The sequence below is a fragment of the Octopus bimaculoides genome, chromosome 2, assembly GCF_046866305.1.
Source record: "Octopus bimaculoides isolate indiv1 chromosome 2, ASM4686630v1, whole genome shotgun sequence".
NCBI classification, from domain to species: Eukaryota; Metazoa; Mollusca; class Cephalopoda; order Octopoda; family Octopodidae; genus Octopus; species Octopus bimaculoides.
Window position 1 is genome coordinate 157287521 of NC_142929.1, and position 26065 is coordinate 157313585.

The 26065-nt window shown below is 35.7% G+C and overlaps 1 protein-coding gene across 1 annotated transcript in view; it reads left to right on the forward strand.

The window, feature by feature from the left end:
• The window catches only part of LOC106877042 (uncharacterized), a 92654-nt gene that overhangs the window by 333 nt on the left and 66256 nt on the right, over positions 1-26065 (forward strand). The window lies entirely within an intron of this gene.

The window sequence follows — 26065 nt, forward strand, 5'->3', positions numbered from 1 at the left end:
TTTATATATATATATATGTATATATTATGTCGTGCTTATATGACTTTATCGAAACTTTGTACGGTACTTCAAACAGAGAATTATATATATTTGTAAACCATCCTGAATTGTATATATGTGTGTGTGTATATCTATATACACACAATTGCATGTTCTGGCTGATAGCAGTTTTGGTTTTTCCTTGTTAAATGGCTGCTTTCCTGGCGCTAAGCTTTGCATTGAAAATAACGATTTTTATCATATTTCAATTAAATCTACTTCTGTATAGAAATCAATGCTGTTTCCTCTATCATAGTTAATTCAGCCTAACATGATGATAGTCTTCTCATACAGTATATACACATATCCAAATATATATTAAAGATTGATTACTTGCTCTATTGACAAATATACGAGTGCCTGCTTTTCCCTAACTTAAGGATTCGTAGACGACTATGCACACACACACACACACACATATATATATACTTTTATATATCTACATGGATATAGTCTCTTTTTATACACACACACATACACATATATATGCATTTATGTGTATGTATTTATTTTTGATAAGTTCTTTATGATTTATTAGGCAACTCCGCATTTTCGTTAGATATATCATTTTCTTCGCTCAACTTATATAATTTCCACTTTATTTTTCTCACTTTTTGTTATTAGCACCATATATTAGGGAAATTTTCTGATTAAAGATTATTGTATTCTCTTGTTTATATCTAAAATCTTAATGTTGTTTAGACATTGTATTTTGTCCCACTCAATCTCATCTGTGATCCTATATATACATCCCCAGCACAGGTGTGAATGTACGTGTTTATATGTCACACTTTCAAACGAGAGGGTTGCAATTAAGAAAACTGATGCAAACATAAATATGACTGTGTGTGCACACTCTTGCATTGAATTGATCATGAGAAAAGCTCATACAATCGACTCTCAACAAACGTATGCCATCAATCTTAACAGCTTGCTCTTGCATACTCTGATTTGTAAAAGGAATAAGTTCAATTATTTTCATATTTCACTCCCCCCTCTCTCTCATTGGAAGCTGATGATTCATTCTCGAACGAATGCATTCTGCTACATATATTGAGTACTTTTTCTCCTTGTCTGTGCACTCAAATGCGTGTGTGCATACACACACACACACACACACACATATATATATATATAGATAGATCACTTTATTATATATATATATATATATATATATATATATATATATATATATATATATATGTATATATATATATATATATATATATATATATATATATATGTATATATATATGTATATATATATGTATATATATATATATATATATATATATATATATATGTATATATATATATGTATATATATATATGTATATATATATATGTATATATATATATGTATATATATATATGTATATATATATATGTATATATATATATGTATATATATATATGTATATATATATATGTATATATATATATGTATATATATATATGTATATATATATATGTATATATATATATGTATATATATATGTATATATATATGTATATATATATATGTATATATATATATGTATATATATATATGTATATATATATATATATATATATGTATATATATATATATATATATATATATATATATATATATATGTATGTATATATATATATATATACATATATGTATGTATGTGTTAGTCACCAGTCATCTTCCCTGCTGATACTAATTTGTATGTCTCTGTAGACGATGCGATAAAACATCCAGATATCCATCTATGTCTTATACCATAGATGTTGAATACACACACACACATACACACACAAATCAGCCATCACCGTCGGTGTTATTTTCTTCTCGCTCCCTTCTGTTATTGCAATAGTAATGACTACTATCTATGTACGAGTGGCATTAATCTCTCTCTCTCTCTCTCTCTCTCACATACCCAAGCACGACGCTTTGGTTATGATATTTTTCTGGTCCTAGGGCGACACTGATTGAGCAGATCTATGGTCAAAGGCATTTCTAGCTATGATCATCATTTATTTTTTCTTAAACTTTTCACACTGTTTTGCCTTGTGTGGTTCCTTCCTCTCTTTTAAAAACTTGCCAGGGCGTATTCGAAGACGATTTGGCTGCCATTTCTAGGAGGTCGATGAAACACAGTGGCTGAGTTGCTGCTGCTGCTGCTTCCACCCTCCTCTTCTACCTCATATACGGTGATCATGTGCTTTACCTTCACATTACATATATATATATATATATATATATATATATATAGCGATTAATTATGGTGTTTTGGTTAGATTAAATTTAAGACTTATCGTCCTTTGTGTGTGTATATGATATATATGAATAATATATATATATATATACACTATTATATATAAGTATACATGATCATTGGTCTTCAGCAGCTAATCTGTTTTTATTGACCATCTGTCCGTTTCAAACTGAGTTCCGATGTCCAGTTCCAATCGAAAACAAAAATATTTGCGCGCGTGCGTGTTTATGTGTTTGAGTTGTTAAAGCCCCATTTCAGCCCTGATTTTGTAGCCTTTTGATAAAGAACATCCTAGCTTTTGTCATCCTGATATAATATTTAAATGACTACATTATTTCATGTATCCTTATTCTTTTTTAAAGACTGTAGGATGTGATTTGAGGGATATTTGCTGCTGTTTACAGCCGTTCCATCTTGTTGGTCTTGTGCGTGTATATAATTACAGATTGGACATTGTTTTGTTGACAAGAAGTATCTACTTTACTAACAAATTATTTGAATATTTTGTTTTTGTTTTTCATCCAACGCTCCCTTCTCACTCAAATTAGGGTTGGGTTTGAGTTAAGTTGTTGTTTAGCCCCAAGTCAGCCCATGTCAAAAGAGCTGTAATCGCATTTGTATATATAACGAGTACTTTGTTCAGTGTGTCAATTCGTTTGTTTTTAAAGACGATAGAAAAGTCATTCCAGGGAAATTTCCTTGCTCTTTATAGTAGTTGGAGTGATTACATAGAGGCTAACTGACCCATGGGTTAGCTATTACACTTAACGTTTCATGTGATCCCTCTGCCTATTTCATTAACTAGGTTGGAGGTAGTTAATAATAAGTGAGGTTGAGTACATATACTATTGATAAAGTAAGAGAGAGAGAGAGTAAGAGGTGGAGATTATATGTGCTGTGAAATATGTTATAGCTTTTTGGTTTTATTTCATTTTTAGCTTAATTCTATATTTTTGCTTGTCAACCATCATGGCAGACATCAATCAGGCCTTAATTCAGTTTGTTTTTGCTGGTGGTGGTGATATTGAAATAGAGTGGATATTGTACTTTTAGTCGTTAGCATTAAAGTCTGCTGATTATTATTTGGGCTTTATTGCAGAATAGCCGAGCGAAATAATGAAGGGATGTAAATGTAACTACAATTTTACAAACAAAATATCTGCTTCATGCAAACGAAATTTGTTTATACGGTTATATTCATGTATATGGTCATCATTTGAATTGAAAACATTGAGAAAAAAACGTTCCTAGGCAAATAGTAAGAACTCTCAAAAGAACGTTTTCTGTAAAATTTGAAATGCCGTTGCTTTAATTTTTTGAGTGATGATAGTGTCATTTGATATACAAGCAACATAATATTTATGTAATTCTGATCTTTGTCATAATTTTGGATGGAAAACATCTGTGCAAAATGAAAGAATGTATAATACTTTCGTTACTCACATTATTATTTATGATTATAGAAAAGTTAAGTAGTACTATACTAAATGCATCCCATTATTTTGCTCAGGTGTTCTGTTATAGAGCTATTATATTTGTTATAATAGATCAATTGTGACTATTTACATAAAGCCCCCACCTCTCTCTCTCTCTAATATATATATATATATGTGTGTGTGTGTGTGTGTGTGTGTGTAAGTCAATAATATCAGCCCCAGTACTTCACAGAAGCATATTTTATCGACTCCAGGGAACTTCGAACGTTACTATGTTTCAACGCTCTATGTGTTCTGCCAATCAATCGCCTTATGTGTATATGTACATGTTCATGTTTGTATAAGTGATGAAAACATTGCTGTATTTTGGAAGTGGTAACATCTTTAAGAATGTCAGTCAAGTTGCTTTCACATTTGAGTTAAGTCATATGTTTGCATAAAAATAGTTTGGAGTGGGGTGTGAACGACTGATTTGACGATCCTCAGTAAGGTCACATCTCTCTGGAGGTAAGACGTAGTCAGATGAATTAACTTTTTTATTCTTAATTTGTATTTTCTTCGATTTTTTTTATTGTCGTGGTTTTGTTGCAACATTATCCATGGCAAATTATATATCAAACACGTCTAAGATATGAACCCGTGACCACGCATATGTTACGCCACAATAATGTCCCCTCGTCATAACTGCTGCTATTTTTTTTTAATCCCGGGAAGATCGACAACAGTAGTGGAATTTGAAGTAGGGATACAGGCAAAAAAGAAAACGATGTGCAGTTTGTACAGCAGTAAATCAGCTAAAGGGCGGGAAGGTAGCCGGTGTTTGTGACGGGGAAATGATCAAGAAAGGTGTGCCCGCTTCAGTCTTGTTTTTGCGACAGATCATCTGCTCAATCTGGAGCAGCTGTCTCATACCACCTGACTGGAAGACGGGTATAATTATCCGTCTCTGGAAAAGTAAAGGCGACCGCTACGACTGCAACAATTATAGGGCTGTTACACTCCACTCAGTGCCTAGTAAGGTTTTTATCAGGTTAATCCTGAACAAAGTGCGATGTGTCTTAGCGGCTGGATTTCCCACCAAAAAGGTCAACTACTGATAGAATCCTGGCTCTTCGTGTACTCATTGAACGCAAGCGGAGCTTTCAGCAGGGGCTGCTTGCAGTCTGTGTCGATCCTCGCGAGGTAGACAGAGATGTTCCTTGTAGGATTCTGGAGCTGCGAGGCATTCCTATACCAGAACAGTCAGTTGAGTTCGGACTGGGAGCTCAACATCTGATTTTTTTCCAGTTACATCTGGGTTCCGTCATGGTTGTGTCTTGGATCCCACTCTTTTCAATGCCTGCATGGATTGGACACTTGGTGGTATGGCGGCTCGATCGAGTTGTGGTGCACTGATTGGTGAAACTAGAATTACAGACCAAGATTTTGCCTATGACGTAGTCATTCTTGCCGAGTCTGGATGACTTACGAACGCTCTCCTTTCACTGAGTGAGGAAGCGGAACCACCTGGCTTTAGAGTCTCTTAGATCAAGACAACGACCCAGTCCTTCGTTGACTTCTTGGAGGACTCCACTTCGTCTATCTCAGTTGCAGGTGAAAATTCGAAGTTGGTCGCTTCATTTATCTCAGCAGTGAGCTTCATAGCGGCATTAGCTGCGAGTCTGAAGTCCTAAAAAGCATTGGACAAGGTGGGTGTTTGGCACTGCCGATATCTGAACAGAAGGATAAAGGTACGGATCTTTAGGTCTCTGGACCTCCCTGTCCTGCTCTATAATTGTGAGGCTTCGACACTGCCCGGAGCCCTTAGGAGACGCCTGGGCTCTTTCGGTACCAGGCCATGTTGTTTGATTTTCCAAGTTAAACCCTGCTTACTGTGTTCTCTTCTCTGAGGATTCGGCAGGCTTGATAGCTTGTGTTGGTCGACCACATACCACATGGTCACGGAAGATGAGGATGTATCTCGCGGAGATGGGCACTGTCTGGGACTCTGCTCGACGGGTCGCCAGAACACGGGAATATACCGACAAATGGTGACTGCAGCAACGCGCTGCAACGGCGCATGCCCCCACATCTGATCTGATCTGCTGTTTCCGATAATGTCTAACATAAATATAAAACTTAACTGGGGCTAAACGATAACAGCTGCTTGTAGTTGTTGGTGACTGGTTTGTTATTTTATTGTCCCACCTTTCCCCTGAGAAAGATGAAAGACAATGTAGACACTGGTGGAATTTGAACAATAACAAATAATAGTTTCAAATTTTGGCACAAGGCCAGCAATTTCGGGTAAGGGGCTCGACCCCAGTGCTCAGTGGTACTTAATTTATCGACCCCGAAAGGATGAAAGGCAAAGTCGACCTCGGCGGAATTTTAACTTAGAACGTGAATACGAACGAAATACCGCTAAGTTTTCTGTTCGGCGTGCTAAGGGTTCTACCAGCTCGCCGCCTTAATAATAATAATTTTTGATTTAGGCGAATAATTTTAAGAGAAGAGGTTAGTCAATGTCATCGACCCCCTGTACTTGGCTAGTACTTGATTTTATCGACTCCCTATTGACCTCAGCGGAATCTGATCCCTGAATGTAAAAAGCCGAAGCAAATACTGCAAAGCATTATTTTCGGCGCTCTTAACGATACTACCAGCAGTTTTGAAGGGCGGGGTTTACCATGCACTTTCGATCTCAATACCTGACTGGTGCTTCATCTTACGACCACGAAAGGCGAAGTTAATCTCTATGGGATTTAAACCCAGAACGTGAAGCGCTAGAAAAAAAAAGGTTGCCAGTCTTTTAAAAAATTTTTTTTTACCCCCGACGATCTAATGATTCTGGCAAATCACCGCCCTCAATGATATAATTATATCATCCCTGATTAAACACCTCTGAACGTTCTACGTTGCCATTCTGTCTTTATATTATATATCAGGAACTACATTGTCCAATGTGTATCCTGACAATTATAAGACGCTAGGTTGTGATAGGAAGGAATTTGACATGTATTTCTAGCGAATCAAGCCGAATAGTCTTGTAGAAAGCATTTTCTTGTTGTTGGATATGCAGGATTGCTAAAACGCCTTCAGTTAATATTTTTTGCGGTCTGTGATCATCCCACTTTGCCTTAAAATCCTATGGTGTCGATGAAATATGTACTATTCAAGTATCGGAGTCATTTAAATCGAACGCTACTCCTCCCCTTCAAAACTTATGGTTCTTATAACTGTTAGAAACCATACGCAAAGGATCGAAAGCTGTTTGACTGGATCCAAGAGACAGAGGTGACGTGACAGGAAACCAAAATTCAGTCTTCAAAGGATCGATCGGGACGTGTACGTGTATTCGATTCCGGATAGATGTGTGTTGCTTTTCGATTGCATTTAGAACAACTGCGACAGTGGACTTAGTGCTGACCTCGACGACCTTCGCAGCTCTCGGCAGAAGCCTCGAAGTGCTGTGAAAAGTAAGTAGTAGTTGAGCGAGGAGCGAAATCATCCTGCTTGAATGATTTGCGCGGAAATCTAGGAACTCAAGGTGGTGACAGGCACAAAGATTAACTCGAACAAGTCGTTGAGCTTGCAATTACCATCTCGAGCAAGTCCATGCTGCCGACCAGCGTTGTGGGATGCTGGACAGTCAGGCCTGATAAGTCGCTTGGAGTCTGGTTCGGTCCGAACCTCCTGTGAATAGAAATTTGGATGAGACGACAGACAGAGATTGGCTGAGAGAAGCTTTCCTTGAAAAATTAGGCGAACGCGTACGTCGCCTCCGTTATGTATTATTTACCTGTCTGCCTTACCTTGCTCCAGTTTTCGTCTAATCAATTTGGAGCGTCTGCTCTTTCGCTTCTTGTGCAAGAAACGTGTTCCACTAGTCGGACAACCCATTTGCTGGAGACACTCACATGTAGACAGCTCGGTGTAACCATGGCTGATGATGTGCTGGAGGTGGTGACATCTGCTGAGATTTCCTCGACAGTGAGCAGGTGTTGTCTTTTGTTTTTTTTTCGGACACGTTTTTCACAGTTCGTCTCTGACGGAATTGCAGTCTTTGAAGCAAAGTCCTCAAAACCGGGTGTTTGGCGTCTATAATGTTCTCAGGCGCTCGCATCAGTCGAACAATGCTGCTGGTAGGGCTTTGACGTCAACTTTCTACAGAAAACATACGATGGGGAAGAGCGACGGTGTTCTCCCCGGAATACTCCGGACGTCAACTTGACGAGTCTGTTCCGGAGGACTTTCTGTCTGTCCGGCGACTATAGATAATACCTGACATGGTATTGCAACAAAGACATTGCTGGTCTGACATAAATTCTCCAGACGGTGTGACGAAAGTTGTGCACGCACTCTTTCAGTGTGTGAGCATTACTAACTTGTGGAGTTTTGTTGGAACGTGAATGAGTACCGTGAGAATGACCCGAATGAATAAGTCCATTTTCAGTATGTTCCTGTTGGCCGGGGAATATAACTTGGATAGAGTATTTGCCTTGGTAGACAAACTAGATCTGTGGGGGTTTTCGATTAGCCTTTGGTACCCTACTCCGATTGTGGATTTTTTTTCCTTTTTGACATTATTTGTTGTTACTTTCTCTTTGATGTAAACTCCCGCAACTTTCTGTTTTTAAGCAATGAGACTATAATCCTATCAGTTGTTTTGTTTCAAAGACCTTCAGTCGTGACCAACCCTTTTTGTTTATCAAGCACGACATTGTCCGGCCTGTTTATGACTGGAGAGCAATTTGAGAGATATTTGACTGCCATTTTTAGCAGGTCGAAAGATCGTGTAGGTAACAACCACACGATCTCCCCCACCCACCCATCGTTGACTTTTAAACTGTATCGGCAATTTTACCAGTACTGTTTTTATAATTCAAGGGTGGGGAAAAACTCACCAAAGAAACAGCAATTTAATTAATGTCAATTACATAATAAGAATTTGTGAATTTAAAAACTAATTTTCTCCACGGAGATGCACCATCGCGCGCACAACGTAGCACTTTTGTTGTTTAACCATAGGTCAGCTCAGAGTGAGTAAACCTCCAAAATCAAAGACGTTCTCCCCAAACTCTGATTCTCCCATCATTTTCAAGGACTAAATTATCGAATTTATTATTATTAAAGACAGTATGTTGTGCTATGAGGGAGATTTGGCTGCTATTTCCAGCAGGACGATCGACTACTGAAGCTACTTCGTCACTTATATTGTTGTCACAGCCTGTACGTGGTCGCTCGACTTGCTAAAATAGCAGCCAGAAGATACCATTAGGTAATCTTAAACACGGTTGAAACACTCACACATTTGGTCATGAAGTTTGCTCAGTCAAAACAGATATTGGGGCTTAGCAACAATTTTTAGATATATTTATATCACCCCCCACTCTCATCTATATCGGAATCACTCCTCCATGGATCACCTCTGAGATGTCACGTAGCACAGCGTTGTTAGCTGCGACACACGGACACACATACACAACACAGTTCAATTCTACCTTCTCCTTTTCACTCCTAATTCCCTCATTTAAATAAGCTTATCTTTTAATTTCCTCCTCCATTACTTTTGTCTTCTTCTCATGTTCTGTATCTGCGATCAGGTTTTTCGATTTAGCATATCTTTAAAAAATTAAATTTCTTAGTATTCTCGGCTCTGTTCTTGGGTTTGGGTTCAAATCCTGCCGAGGCCGAGATCAATTTTTTTGTTGTTGCGTTTTTTTTTACTTCGGAGATTCTTTAAAATAAGTACAAGTTATTGTTTAGTTCTTCTCGTGATCATCCAGCATATATTCAGCGTATCTAAAGTCACTTATTACTTTTAAGATGTTAGGAGTGTGATTCGAAGATGAATTGGCTGCTATTTCTAGCATGTTTGGTTACCACAGACTTTCCGTTGTTGTCTGAGATGAGTTGCTGTGAACTACTTCTAATCGTTTATTTTCTATAAAGGAATATCAAGAAGAGAACGCTAAAAATAGTCTCCAGAATTAACGCGTTGAATCCTAAAGTTGAAAATGTATTTGCATATATATATATATATATATATATATATATATGGAGACCTCCGCAAAGTTTTCTCAAAACAATTTGAAAATCCTGCACGACCAGGTGAAAAGCGCTTTATTTAATATGTGACATTAATAAAAATCTGTAAATGTACAAACATCCAGATTTCTGAGTACCTTAATTTCTCTCTCTCTCTCTCTCTCTCTCTCTCTCTCTCTCTCTCTCTCTCTCTATATATATATATATATATATATATATATATATATATATATATATATATATATATATATTATATGTGTTAACACATTAAAGTATGTGTATATACATTCGTGTGTATAAATATGTATTTGTATGCATATATGTATATACACATACAAACGTACGTGTGTGTGTGTGTGTGTTATTCAATTTGCTGAAGTAGAGTTCCATATATTTTCTTATTGAACAGCAGGTCAGACCTGATTGAGCAAGATCTATCTATGATCTAAACGCGTTTCATTTAGGGTTACCTAAGAGTCCATTAACCATTAGCGTCGTATCTCATTTTTCTGATATGGCTGCTATTTCTACAAACTCTCGTTGGCTTGTTTTCTTTTTAAGTTGCTAGCTCTAGAATTGTTTTTGGCTAAAAAAAAAATAATAAAATCCAGGTCAAAGACGGTTTATTATTGAGAAACTACTGCTAGAATCAGCAGTGAAGTCAATCATATTTCTTTCCAACTAGCTGCTCTCTCTCTCTCTCTGTATATATATATAATGTTCATATATGTACTTGAACGTGTGTGTATGTAATGTGTCTGTGCCTAATTGATATGTAGTAGATATGCACACTTAATTGCTTTTATATATCGTTAGTGTGTGATGTATATCGGTCGGTGCTATCTTTCAACTACTATATAAACTTCGCTACTGCTACTACACTTTATCCTCCCTCTCTCGCTCTCTCCTTCACACACTCTTGGAATATTTTTTGCGCGCGTACACACACACACACATACAGTGTGTGTATTTTATACATTTCATATCTTTGTTACTGCGTATAGTGTAAAATGAATTGCAGGACACTATTTCAGTATTTGACAAAAAGAAATGTTTCTCTTTCTCTATGTGTATATATATGTTTCTCCCTGTCTCCACAAGTCTGTCTGATCGTCTCTCTCTCTCTCTCCCATCAATGGCCGTCATTCACCAAACAGAGAGAAAGAGAGAGAGAGAAAGCAAGACAAACAGACAGACTGAGAACCTGATCAAGTCTTCAGCGAAACAATATGAGAACCTTTTTTTTCCTTTTGATAAAGATTTACATTGAAATCTCTTAGCGTGTGTGCTTTAGTTACTCATATAGCCTTTCACACACACGCACATATATATGTACGTAAGTTGAGAAAAGGTGACAAGTGAAAATTTTGTAAATATGATTATAAGCTTTCACCGAATATTGACTATAGAAAATAATAGTCTAATATTAGAGTGTGTGTGTGTATGTATATATATTTACAATATACAATTATACTATATATATATATATATATATGATTATATATATTTATTATGTATAATTATATTTATTTACAATATACAATTATTTATATATTTTACAATATATATATTTTTATTTACTATATATATAATATCTACAATATATAGTTATATTTATACATACATACATATATATATATATATATATATATATATATTTTCAATGTTTTTGTTTTTCATTGTGTTCAACGTTTTTTTATGCCCTGTACCCATATATGCATGTATATATACATATATATGTAGGTGTGTACATATATGTATAGATATATGCATATATTTATATATATTATTATATGATCGTACGCCACGCATCCTTTTCCAAGTAAGTGTAGGGAAGTGGTTACATAAGTTTTATATATATATATATATATATATATATATATATATATATATATATATATATATATATACTTCATACGGTTACCGCCCAACGGACAAGGTCTCGCAGCCAGCGCTTGTGTGGATAGATAGATAGTCATTGCTAACTCCTGTTTCCATTTGAAATAAATTTTAAGCTCCACATGTACCACCAGTTCATAACCTTGATGTAGTCACTCAGCCTGCTAGAAATGGCAGCACATTTTTCCTACACGAAATCCCCCCTCCCTTCTTCCACTGTCTTAATAAAAGGATACATTGGACAATGTACATAAAAAGGCGGTCTGTCCGCTTAGAGCTGTTGTGACTGTCTTATTTATAATAGTAGTATTTCTAGTGGTAATTGTTATTTAGCCTAATTTCAGCCTTGTTCGAGCAGATCTATGATCAGAAGCATTCTTGTCAGGATTATTCCGTCATTTTGAATATAGTTTATCTCTGACTGCGTTATCCTCTTTATTCAAAAACGGTTATGAGCTTAGATTCTGACTGCTGTTTCTAGCAAGTCATGCGCTCCTAGATTCTCCTTCATTGGTTGTAGTGATAGACCGGTTCTTGTAATTCAGTTTCAATGCAGGCCTCTGATTAAAAGTATTTCGGCCGTGCCTATCACTTCTTTTTCCTAATTGCAGAGACCCAGCCAGAGATGATGTTAACTGCCTTCCAAACGGTTGAAGCATTTCAAATTTTCACTATTTTATTATCAGTGACAGATCGCATTCATTTTTTTTTTTCTAGAAATTAATTATAAAGAGTTTAATCAGTGTGGAAAATTTGCCAGAATAAAATGTGGTGAAAATTTGAAATACTTCAAGTGGTTCAAAGAAATTTAACAAGATCCGAACCCGAGACTATATTACCCAACGTGTCCTTTTTCTAAGACGGTAAGACGTAATTTAAAGGAAATTTGACTGCTATCTCTAGTATGTCAAATGACCACATAGAGGCTTCTTGGTTGCCTCGTGTGTCTGGTTATTAATTAATGGTGGTGGTTCATGTACAGCAACTATAAACCCTAGCTGCTGTTACCAACTACATCAGCAGCCACTTTGCCAACATGTCTACCTAACTCCTTCAGCCAGCCTTCTGCTCTAATTTTTAAGTCACGTTTTGTTTAGGCGCGTTAGATTATTGGAGGGATGAATATATTGTTACTTCTTTTGAGTCTGTCTGTTATATTCTGTATCAGGAAAACAACTTTCTATAAGTTTCATTTTAAATGCCCTTTATATTTTGGCTGGCAGCAGTTTTATTTTGTAAAATTTTGGATTGTGTTTTGTTTTCAATTTTTGACAGCAGTAACTGTTTTTACGTTGCTATCAGGTCTGAATGTTAACTGTCTTGGAATTATTTTGTGTATTGCAAAATTTCAATATCTATGTTTGTGTGTGTCTGTGTGTGCTGTCGTTTTATCTACATGTCTAGCGTGGTTGTTTTCTAACCTCAGATTGGTCCGAATCAGACATTCCTGTAATAAAAAGCGTTCCAACCAGTCTTTTTCTGTAAGACTACACTATCCAATGTATCCTTTTTTTTTTTTTTTTTAAAGATCATAGTACGGGAGTATTATTTGCTAGAGAGTTCTCTGCTGTTTTTAGCCGGTCTAGCAACGACGTAGCTGTTTGCTTTTATAGTGTGATTCTATTGTGAGGTGTTTTTAATGAGCTTTGTGTATTTTGTGTTGCCTTCAATAATAAAAAAAACATTATGTGGCTGTTAGAGTTAGTTACTTAGAGCTAGTACCAATTTATATGCACCTATATCTCCATATGTTATCGACCAACCTGTTTTTTTATGATTTAGTCGGAAAAGGAAAGACAACACCCATTAACTTTTTGGGGGTAACGACGGGTTTCCAAAACTGGTGTGAGGAAAGGGAGGAATTCTTGCAACAGAAGAGATACCACAAATACATAACAGCTAAAGGAAGGTGTTAAATTGGATGACAGATTAAGTATATCATCCATGATTACTGCTCATAAGATATATCTATATCTATATGTAACATTATCGTTTAACGTCTGCCTTCTATGCAGGCATGTGTTGGACGGTTTGACAGGAGTGGGCCAGGTAGAAGACTACCCCGGGTATTGTGTCTGTTTTAGCAAGGTTTTTACAGCTGGATGTCCTTCTAAATGCCAACCACTTTACAGTGTGGACTGGATGCTTTTTACATGGCACCAGAACCGGCAGGGTCACCAAGTAACTTGCAAGACAAGGAATTTTGAGAGGGGAGAGGGGATCTTATGTCAGATGATGAAAGGTTATAGTGTGACAGAGAGGCAGAAACAGGCGTCTTGCTATAGAGGAGGGGGCATTGAAGGAGGTGAAAATTTGGTAAAATATTTTGTATTTATATTATTATCTATAGCAGTATTTTCCCAATTTATTATGCCCAGCTCCCTAAAATATACATCTTTGCACATTTAATCCCTATCAGCAATACTAGTAATTGTTATAATAATGACTTTTAAATTAGTCTGTTAAAATGAGTTAACATGATTTAGTTTTCATTCACTGACACTCTGCAAATATGATTCTAGAGTATCTGCTTCCTTCATTTACTCAGTTTCCTGTGACCAAGATTCAATAACATCGATCTAGGTTATTTTTTAATTGATCTCAAAAATAACTATTTTTAAGTAACTGGTATTGTATTTATCAGTCTAAATTTTGGCCTGGCATGTCAAAATTTTAATTTCTTTAATAATCCAGTTATTGGAGTGTTATATGTTTGAATGTATTTTGTTTTTAGGTAAGTGCTGAGAGATAATCTTTCTATAACATGATAGAGCAAGGAAATTCTTTTCCAAAGTCCATCATGTTTCACCTAAACACCAGCTGTATATATGTTTTGCCATAACCAATCTAGTAACATTTTAAATCATGAAGAACATGTAGCTAGAATCTTTCAAAATTGCTACAAATGCCAAACCTCTACATGATTGAGGATCCCTTCTAATTCACATCCTCAATATAGCAAAAACATCACAAGGTATTTTCTGGCCCTCAAGAAGGCAGCCAGAAAATACTTTAGCTCCTCACTATTACTAAACCTTGACAGAGTTCATGTGAGACCCACAATACAATAAATACTACTCTCACATTTAAAATGGTGCTGCTACTACAAATACATACATCCTATATAACACTCAGAAAATGCTATCCAGCTGATTGCATGCAGTCACTTTCCAGCACATTCCAACCTCAGGCCCACAGGTGTTCAGTCTCTTCATTCTGCTCTTTCTACCACTACTACAATGGTTTCTGCTTCTTAGAGCTTGCTGATCTTATGCCCTCTCCATCCATTTACTCCAGTCTCACCTCACTTGTCACCTATATTGTATCTTGGTCTCTTGTATTAACCACTACACCTCGTCCTTCCTGCAACTGTTCAAAGTGAACATCAACCACAGGCTTCAGAGGACCTACAAATGTCAATGGCACAACTCCTTTCTCCTGACCAATCCATAAAAAACAAATTAAGAATAATATCATACATCATCTTCATTCTTGTCAACCAAGCAGAATATGTTTTGCATAGACTTAAAAAAAGAGATATCTGTTGCTTTCACCAGTTGATCCACCAGTCTTTAAAGCAAGTCTGTATTATCCCTTAACTTTAATCAACTGATCTTAATAGAGTTATTTCTTTTTCTAGTTGGTTCTTAGATTTTAAAAACTCCTAGAGGTTTTTTTTCTTTTTCTGTTGATTGTGTGGACAATCTCAGTTTATTGATGTTTTTCAACTCATTATATTACATATATAAGACTCTTTTGTATTTATCAGATCTTTAAATCAGTTATTGTATGAATTTAGCAAACTACACATTTTATAGATCAAGATTTCAAATACAGAAACCATCAATATCTCAACTGCTAAGAAAGATGGAGCTTCTTTGTCAGAACTCTTCAAAGTTTGAAACTGTCAGTGTATGCTGTGTAGAAGTGAATTATTTTGAATGGTTCTAAAATTTACCAAGTGAATTTAACAGTTCCATTTGTTAAAATCAGTTCATTACACTTTACTTTTACCCTTTCTTGTTACATGTTCAGTGTGTGTATGTGTGTGTGCCTACTCATGTAAACACTACTAACTTCCTTTGTTATATGAATTATCTATATGACAACTCCATTGCTGGTGAATCTTTGTTCAAATGGTTGCTTTTTTAGAAATTTATTGCTCATTAAAGCAGCAAGAACTTGCATTATACAGAATCATAAAGATTTTTAAAAAATACTTTTATTAATTCTAAATCAGAAAATGATGTAATTAAACAGTGACAGAATTGGCACAAACAGTAGAGATCTACAGCTTTAAGTCTAATCTCTATTGCCATAATTGTTTTGTAATGCACATCCTATGGTGGTGGGGTGGTGGTGGATTTAGAATCAATAAAATAGGTACTTTTAATATAACACTGTAGATATGTTAGGATTTATATACACACACACACCCTCCCTTCCTCCAGTACAGGTGTAAGTATTCAGTTTAATAATATTTTTATGTTAAGAAGTTAATTAAATGTTTTAAATTTACTGTCTTGTAGGTGACCAAATTCTTGAGGGTAATCACTTTTTGGCTGGATGCTCAATAACTGGTATTTCATTATCAGCAACTATCTTCTGTCCTCTGCAGAAGCATTGCAATCTCAGTGGTCCAGATCACTTAGATTTTAATGAGTACTCTAGGGATGTTACAATACATTGCCTTATGTGGCAAGGATCACAAATTGATTAGCAGTTTGCAAACTGGCAATATTGATTTGAAATCTTAATTATTTCTTGCCCAAGATCCCAGCCATCTCAATATCATATACTAAAGGTGTTCCTTCTTAAAGTTGTACAGGAAAACAAACTGACTACTGTGGTTCACTATTTTGAATAGAATAAATAAAATATATTTTGTATCGAGCTAAAGAGTAAAACTGTTAAAACTTGTTAATCCACTAACAACCCCACAAACCCAAAATAATACCTGTTGTACATGTAGCTTAGATTACAGAAGTCATCAGAGTCGGCAGGTATGTGTATATCAGGGGCAGTAGTGCAAGGAAGTGGATATTCTACATTGGAATGAGTCTTGGCAGTGTTATCAATATCTTCATCAACTGCTGCTGTAATGTAACTTCTGGTACTTTGGTTCTTCCTTGATTATTTTTCTTTGAATAAAATAAACATAGTTTCTTATTGTATTATAAAATCTCTTTGCTCCAGTCCTGCAATCAAATCACTCATCCTCTGGATTCATTTATCTGTAGAAATTCTTCCACTTTCTTCCTGAGCATCATCTTATCTTCCTTCATCTTGCCGAGCCATTTCCACAATTTCTTCTTCAGGTAGTTGATAAACAAGTTCATCATTATCAATGTTCATCCTTTCCTCAACATTTTCTTCTGTAATCTCTGGTTATTTATTGCAAGGCACATTAGTCACACTTCTGGAACACTCATCCAAATTAGAGATCAATTTCTTTTCATTAGAATTCTAAACTTAGTGAAGCCAAGTTCATCACCAATTATGGTCATGACACATTATGCTTAGTCACAATAAGTGCCGGCCGCTTTGTATTGTATTTTTCTTGACTTTATTCTAGGCAGAAGCAAGTGACCATACCACATCCTTTAAATTAAATCTCTTCACGAAATCTCCAGGAAACTTCCCAAGTATGGAAGTTGATGTTATTGACTAACCCCCTACCCTCAAAATTGTTGGCCTTGTGCCTAAATTAGAGACAATTATTATTAATCACTGAGGCATCAGACAAAATACCTTGCAGTATTTATCAACTGAAGCCTTACATTTCTTTAGGGATAATAAAGTAAAGGATCAACCAAGTACTGTAGTTGATTGAATTGACTATGCTCCTTGTGCCTAGTTTAGAAACATTATTAATTATTATCTCTTCCTCAAATCCAATATTTTACTGTCTGTTGCTATTTCTTCAAATAACTGACTATGCTGATATCTGAAAAAAATATAAAAAAAGTTACTGTCACTGTGGTTAATTAGCTTGATATGGGAATTTGATATCTGAGTGGTGTTGCTAATCTTATAAATCTGTGTAGTTATCATGGTGTTGGCAGCTTGCTCTTCAAAATCCACAGCAAACATTTGATAGATAGGCCTCAGTTCATTTATCTTTCAGGATTAACAGATTGACTGGTAAAGTTAGTCTTTGAGCAGATCTATAATCAGAGGCATTCCAGCCATGATCATCTGAAGTTCGTTTTTTTTTTTTTTTTTTAGTGTATCTAAGGCTGTATTGCTCAATATGTCCATTCCTTTCTTTAAGATGATAGTATGAGATTTGAGGAAAATTTGACTTCTGTTTCTAGTAGATTAAGCTTCCTTGTTAGTGCTTTGTGGCTTGCAGAGTCTACTTCTCCATTCATTCCTTCATGTTTACTTATATTTATCTATTTTATATCACATATTTGGTAAACTAACATTGTTGTTCAGAGGTTTCCACTTAATCAGTTATGGGGTCACTGCATTTCTGACTTGTTTGCTTTATAACACACTTCAGTCGTGCATCAGCTTTTCACATTCATATACCCCTATCACATTTGGTCTTTAATATTCCTGACTAAATTTACACGTCATTGTTATCAAGCATAACAAGTTGTTGTCTGTGCAACTTGGGTGGCACAAATACCAAAGTGGTTATTTTTATTTGAAAACAAAAGTTTTTCAAGTTTTTTGTTTACATCTTTTACTAATGTTCCATGGAAGATATACATATGTGTGTGTATTTATATACACACGCACAGAGTCGTTAGCATGCGGGGCAAAATACTTAGCGGCATTCGTCCATCTTTATGTTCTGAGTTGAAATCCCACCAAGGTTGACTTTGCCTTTCATCCTTTTGGGGGTCGATAAATTAATTACCAGTTGAACACTGGGGTCGATGTAATCAACGCATCCCCTCCCTCCAAATTGCTGTCCTTGTGGCAAAATTTGAAGCCATTATTATTATTATTCTTTTATTTGTTTGTCATTGGACTTCAAGCATACTGGGGCACTGCCTTCAGGAGTATTTTCTTTTCATCACTTGAATTGACCCCAGGTTTTATTTTTAACTCTGGACTTCTGCCTCTTTTTGCTAGATACTAAGTTATTGAGATGTAAACAAACCTACACTGGCTATCAAGCAGTGGTAGATAAACACTAACATACACATACAACAACTACACTATTTCCCAAGGCTATAGTACTTGCTCAAGATGCTGCACAAAAGGATTGAACCCAAAATCACATGGTTGTGAAGCAAACTTCTTAACCACACTTCCTGTTTACCAAATTCTGTTTTCCAGGTTTCAATCAAACTAATGCTATCATAGAAGACAGTTACCTAAGTTTGCCATGCAAAGGCATCAAAACCAGAACCAGGTGGTTGCAAAATGAACTTCTTAACCATACAGACATGCCTGCTCCAGCATTGTCTGCAATTAACATTGCTTTTTAATAGAAGTGATACCAATTCTGGAAAAGTTCACCTAATGATATGCTTCATATGGTCACTGTTATTCCAGGCTATGTCTTTGTAGGTTTGCAATTATTGTCTTAAAATCAAAGTTTCAGTTAGTCACGAGTCATAGAAAATTCCAACTTGATAGAATTGATCCTCCTCAAAACAGCATCTGTAGTCACATAGGAGTATAGCAGTCAAATGGTGTCTATCGTATTAATATGTAATTATGGCTGAGTGGTTAGAGAAAGTTTAGTTTTCAATCATAAGGATCCAGGTTCAATTTCACTGTGTGGCGTTTTGGTCAGCCCACTCCTTGAGAGTGAAATTGGGTTGATGTAAACAGTGTGGCAACCTTTTAGATTGATTGTTATCTTGAATTCAAAAGTCCAGCCATGTCATATTGACTTTACCTAAGAGTTATGTTAAGGGAACATGTATGTCTGTATGTGGAATATTCAAGTCACATGTTAATTTAACAAGTTGATCAAACCACTGAATGCTCAAGAGTGTGTTAATAATAGTGAGTCAGCCAGCTACCATGGATGTTGTTGACCTTTTGAATACTCTTTCTTATGCTACTAACCTATCTGACTACTTTACATGCAGGATGTCATTTCTATTTAATATTATATTTTCTATATATCTGACAAACCAATCTTTGCAACAGATACAGATTGAATGTCATAACTGCATAGTGTACTACTTATTTGCAGCAATCCAACATTCTGAAATCAATCGCTGCCCATAACAGAAGAGAGGAAGAGAAACAAATACGGGAGCCCAACTGATTGCTATCAGTTTGTGCCAGTTACTGTTGCGACATCAGGTGTTCTCAGACACTGCACTACAGATTTCCTTTGCAAAATTGGGATAATAGTGGCCTGTCTGAGAAAAGAGCCCCATGAGGTAGGGTGGCTGTTGCAGCAAGGGTCACTGGCCATTCTCTGCAGCAACCCTTTTGCAATCATGTCTGCAAGGCACAGCTGAACATGTCATTTGGCCTGCAGTATACAACCTGCTACTTCCCCACCATCTTCTGCTGTTTAATTCCCACCTTCCTTTTTCTTCTTTTACACTGTTTCTTTGGTGAGGTGTTTCAGATGGGCAGGTGGGGTTGGGGTCCTCAATAATTTGATCTTTTATACTTTTAATGTTTTTACATGTTGCTAAATAAAAGTTTGCTCACTTAGAATGAACTCTCTGAATCTTTTTCACTAAAATTTATCTTTCCTTCTATCATTCATACACACACACGCACACGTTCCTAATGAAACCCCAGCTTTTAATGAGATTTATTTAAGTGGGTTGCTAAAAGTTACAAATTACTGGCCCACCAATCAGTGAATTCATACTCTATTCCAGTTAAAATATTGTTCTTGCTTATCCTTGGGTAAGCCCTGATCAAGCGGAATTATGATCAATCATGGCTACTCTGTCTTTGTACATCAGGAACTGCATACTTTATCCAATGTATTCCTTTTTAAGATAAGGTGTGATTTAAGGGAGATTTGACTACTGTTTCTAGTCTACTAAGCTATAGTATAGTGCAGGGGGTGTTAAACTAATTTGGCTTTTAATCATTCATATCACTAGAATTCATTTAGATGAACATGCATGTAAATTTGTAAAAAAACAAAAAAAACTTCTGTTTAGCTTCATCATCATCGTCTGCTTTCCATGCTGGCATGGGTTGGACGGTCTGACTGAGGGCTGGCAAGCCAGAAGGCTGCACCAGGCTCCAATCTGATCTTGCAAAGTTTCTACAGCTGGTTGCCCTTCCTGACGCCAACCATCCCAAGAGTGTAGTGGGTGCTTTTACGTGCCACATGCACAGGATCCAGTCCAGCAGCACTGGCAACAATCACGCTCAAATGGTGTTTTTTACATGCCACTAGGACAGGAGCCAGTCAGGCGATGCTGGCAATAATCATGCTCGAATGGTGCTTTTTAGGTGCCAGTCAGCGGCCCTGGCAAATGGGTCACATCTTTTGGTGTATGTATTTATAAGTTTCTCTTTCAATAATTGAGATAACAAAGAAATTTGTTAGTCCTTTCCCTGTTGTAGGGCATATTTCCCTGGTGTCTTTGCATCATGTATGATACACATTTGTAATTATTTTCAACCACCAGGGTAACTTGGGAGTTAGGAAAGTTTTATGTTACTCAAAACATGATACAAAGGCTAATTAAAAGTCTGAAAAAAAAGACATGGATGCTTAGGAAATGTTTTAGACAGGCAAAGGGTTGAAGGAGACTGATTTAACTAGTTGGTAAAAAGCTAGTTGGTAAAAATTGTTACTTGGTGTAAATTTTACCTGTCAGTTGAGCTGGTATATTTATGAATTACTGAAGGAAGTGGACAATATTCTGAGGTAATGTAAACATTGGCTGTTAGCTTTACAACTATGTTTTCTGCCATGAACTTGGGTCAGCCAAAACCTTGTGAATGAAATGGAGTAGATGGAAACTGTGTAGGATCCTATCAGAGAACTGCTCTTCTTACTGGGTGATATACATAATCTGTTGCACAGATTAACACCATACCTTTAGTGGGGCCCATTCTGAGGTTAACATCTAGGTTGTCTTCAATCTGAAGATAGCTTCTTGCTTTCTATTTCCTCCTCTGATAAAGCCATTAAAAAAAATGTATGTGCATTCCAAATAATGTTGAAACATAACATTCAACTTTATGCTTTTTAAATTGCACTTATGATGATTAGTTTTTTTTTTGTTTTTTACCATAGTTGTTGTGTAGTCCCATATTGACCCTGACTGAACAGACTTACAATCAAAGACATTCTTGTTATGACCATTTCATATTATTTTCAAGTATAATACATTTAAGACTATATTATTCAAGATATTTTGGGTTTTTTAAATTGTTTTGAGGCAGAAAGTTGTGATTTGAGAGAGATTTGCTCACAATTTTTAAGAGATTGAGTGACTATATTAAGGCTCTTTTGTTGATTCAACTGTTTTGCTTTCTTTTTGTTGCTAATGTTATTGAAAAAGGTTACACTTATTCATTTCCAATAAATCTTTAAATCTTGGGTCCTGTGTTTATATAAGAAGCCATAGTTTTAATGTATTGAGAGACAATAATGGAGATAAACTCTCCATCAAATATATTGTTACTTCACATTCTTAGAAACTGGGATATTGATTTCTAATACACTTAATAATTTGAGATACTTTTGATAAATATTTTGTAAAATAGTTGTTTACTAAGAAACATCATTGCAGACATAAAACAGAATATGATGACCCAGTGAAGGAACCTCTGTGTCATCACTTAATCTGCCAGAGACAGCAGCCTAATCTCCCTAAAGTTATACTGTGCCATCTTAAAAATGGGTAGACTGGATAATGGTAGTCTAAAATATGAAATGTGCAAACAAAGGATGGGATAGTGATGATTGAAATACCTTTTGTTATAAGTCTATTGGGCCTGGCCTGCCAGGGTTAGGGTTAGGGTTAGGGTTAACAATGCAAAAGCAAATAAGTGTGAGAATCTCATAGAACTTCAGCTTCTATTTCCTTTATATAAATAAGTAGTTCCCAAACTTTTTCAGGCTGCCTTGGCACCCAAGCCACATTCTTAGTGGCCCCTCCCCACTACAAATATAGACCACTTTCTCCAACAAATTCAAAGCAACTGTATTTCACAAATAATCTTAAACCTAATTAACCTATTAATTTTTTTTTTTTACATTTATCACCCCATTATCATCCCACTTTTCTTCAATGCCTTCCCCCCCCCCCCCAGGAGCAGTACTGCCCACTTTGAGAACCACTGAATAAATGTTGAATGTTTTGAGATAGATTGTTAATTCTTTCAGAGTGGCATTTTCTGGGCTATTGACAACATTTTTAGAGTGGATATTTACATTTATACTATATTGGAACGTGTTTGATTATTGATCATCATCAGGTGTCTTATTCCAAAATATATACATTTGGGCTTAGTACTTATTTGTACGTGCAGTGGCATTCCCTCAGGGTGGGGTGACCCAGCTCTGACCAACAAGTTCATCACACCCTTCATAAATGCTGACCATCTGGACTTAGGAACCTGAGTGAACAGCTATTAATGTATTTATCCATTTGTAGCTCAGTGGATGTTTATAACCCTTGTTCATAATCTTCACAATTTTGAATTAATTGAAATGATGTGTAAATATATACAATCTATAGATAAGATTAATGTTTCGAAAATGATTGTTGATAACCCTATTATGATTGATATTACCATTACCGCTATGCTTTTTTGTTCCTTATATCTTCTTCTATAACATCAGTGCTTCATATCATCATAACACATGCTTTCACAATTGTCACGTGTGTTTTGATTTCACGTATATTTTGATCTTGGCTGAAATTGTGTGGATGGGTGTAGCACAAGATGAGCAATCAGTAATCAAGCCAGCCTTAAGAATGAATCCAAGTAAGCTAGTAGGTAAAAATTGACTTGTGCCTCAGAAGAGAACATTCTTGGTGCGATCCCATGGTCATTCTTGACCAAAGGAGATTGTTACCCTTTAAATATATGTATGTGTATACATTACACACACACACAGTTTTGACATCCTTTTTTCCATGCTAGCATGAATTGGACAAATACATATTGAGGTAGTGTTTCTACTACCAGATATCCTTTTTGCTTGTTATCTTTCCTTGTTTTCATGTCATGATTTTTTTCTATTCCGTTTGCTATAAATGGTTGTTGATTGAATGGTCTTAATTAGAATACATGCTGCCCCTTCTGAATACACACACCCTATGTATGCACATTCTTTAATTTATTTGACTGCAACCATGCTGAGTCTTCAAACAGAAGCCTTTCTGTTGATTATATTGACCTCAGTACTTGTTTGAAATCTAGCACTCATTCTATTGGTTTCTTTTTGCCAGACTGCTGAGTTACAGGGACATAAACACAAACCAGAACCAGTTGACAAGCAGAGATACAAACACAAAAATGCACATACAAACATAAATATAATGGGCGGCCACTCAGTTTCTGTCTACCAGTTTCACGCCCAAAGTATAGGTTGGCCCAGAACTGTAGTAAGAGACACTTGCCTCCCTATTGTGCTGTGCACAGTGGGATTGAACCCAAAATGACATGGTTGTGAAATGAACTTCTTAACCACATCTGTACCTACATGCACACACACACACGTATATACTTATACAGATACACACAGATAGTTGGAGCAAAATCAAAACTGTTCAGTAGATGTGGTAGCACAGCAAAGTTAGCAGCTTGAATTGTTGAAATAGAAACAGTAACAGTGTGTATGGAAATATTCTTATTACAACATAAGTGTTATGTTTCAAAACTTTTGCTTTTTTTTCTTCTGATACTTGTTCACTGCAGTAGTCAGCATCCAACTTGGTAGCATTGTCAACAAAATCCAATAAGATTACACACCTCAAGCATTTTGAGCTTCTTTGTTGGTTTTCTTCCAGACAACTTTTACTCACAGGATGGTCTCTTAGTGTCTGGAATATAAAGGGACAACAGAGTTTTGTCCTGTGTTAAGACTTTTGACTGAAATTATAAATAAATGAAAATAGCTGCACGATTGTGCTAAGTTTGTAATGGTACAGTAATTAATGTTTCATTCCATCAATTTACTGGTTAACCCACCTAAAACCATCCCTTGGTTCCATAAAGCAAACTCCTTTAAAATTATCTTAATTTACATCAGTCAGAATTTCATGTTAATTTATATTACAAACACCAGCTTAATAACGACAGTTATTTTAATAACTCCTTTATTATTTTCAAAATTAATTAAAATAAAGATTTCGTAATTCAGAAATATAGTTTAAAAAAAGCATTAAAAAGGTTGAAATAGACATTGAAAATAATTTTTCTCTGATAATATTGTGAACTTTGCCAAACACTAATAGTGAACCGCTTTGAAAGTAATCACACACCAATTTATCACTTTTCTACTTCAGTTTTTATCAAATATTCTGTAACAGTTTCCTGAATGTTTTGTTATCCAGATTTTTTCTTCAGCACTTATAGACATTCTCTCACCTTCAAATTATCCAACTCCGTATTTCACCATGTAGTAAGGCAGCGAGCTGGCAGAATTGTTAGCAAGCTCAGTAAAATGCTTAGCTACATTTCGTCCATCTTTACATTCTGAGTTCAAATTCTGTTGAAGTCAACTTTGCCTTTCATCCTTTCAAGGACAATAAAATACCAGTTGAGTACTGGGGTCAATATAATCGACTTACCCCTCCCCTGAAATTGCTGGCTTTGGGCCAAAATTTGAAGCCAATATTCTACAATGTAGTATATAATGAGTTGTTTATTGAAGTTGTCTAAACATCCCTCCCAATTGTTTTAGTGTCCAATATTTGCTATTGGTTTTATATATATAAATTTTAAAATAAAGCTTTTTAATAATTTTCTATAATTGGCTATTTATGCTGTAAATGATGCCAGGATACTATTTCAATGTAGGTCAAGTACTTATTGAACCAACCACATAGATGCACACATATACTTTACTGTCACATATGCACACACACACACACACGCATTTGTTACATATGTACACATACATACATTGATTTGACACATGCACATACAACTCCATTAGTTTTAATTGTGAATGTAGCATTTTGTGGTTTAATTTCCCACATGTTAAATTCCCATTTAATTCTACTTCTCCTTTTTCATCTCTTCACTTAAAAGACATGTTTGTAAATGAAGTCTCAAGTTACCATTACCTACATATTGTAAACAAGAGATTATCTTAGAGGATATCCGCCAGCAGATGTCAACATCAGCAACAGGCACTAATTGTAATATGAGTGTAGGTGTGTGTACAAACATTATAATTAGTAACATCAGGTTCTAACCCACCTTGTACAAGTATTTTCTAGTATAGCCTTGAGCCAACTAATAATGCCTTGTGAATGAAAGTGGTAAACGAAA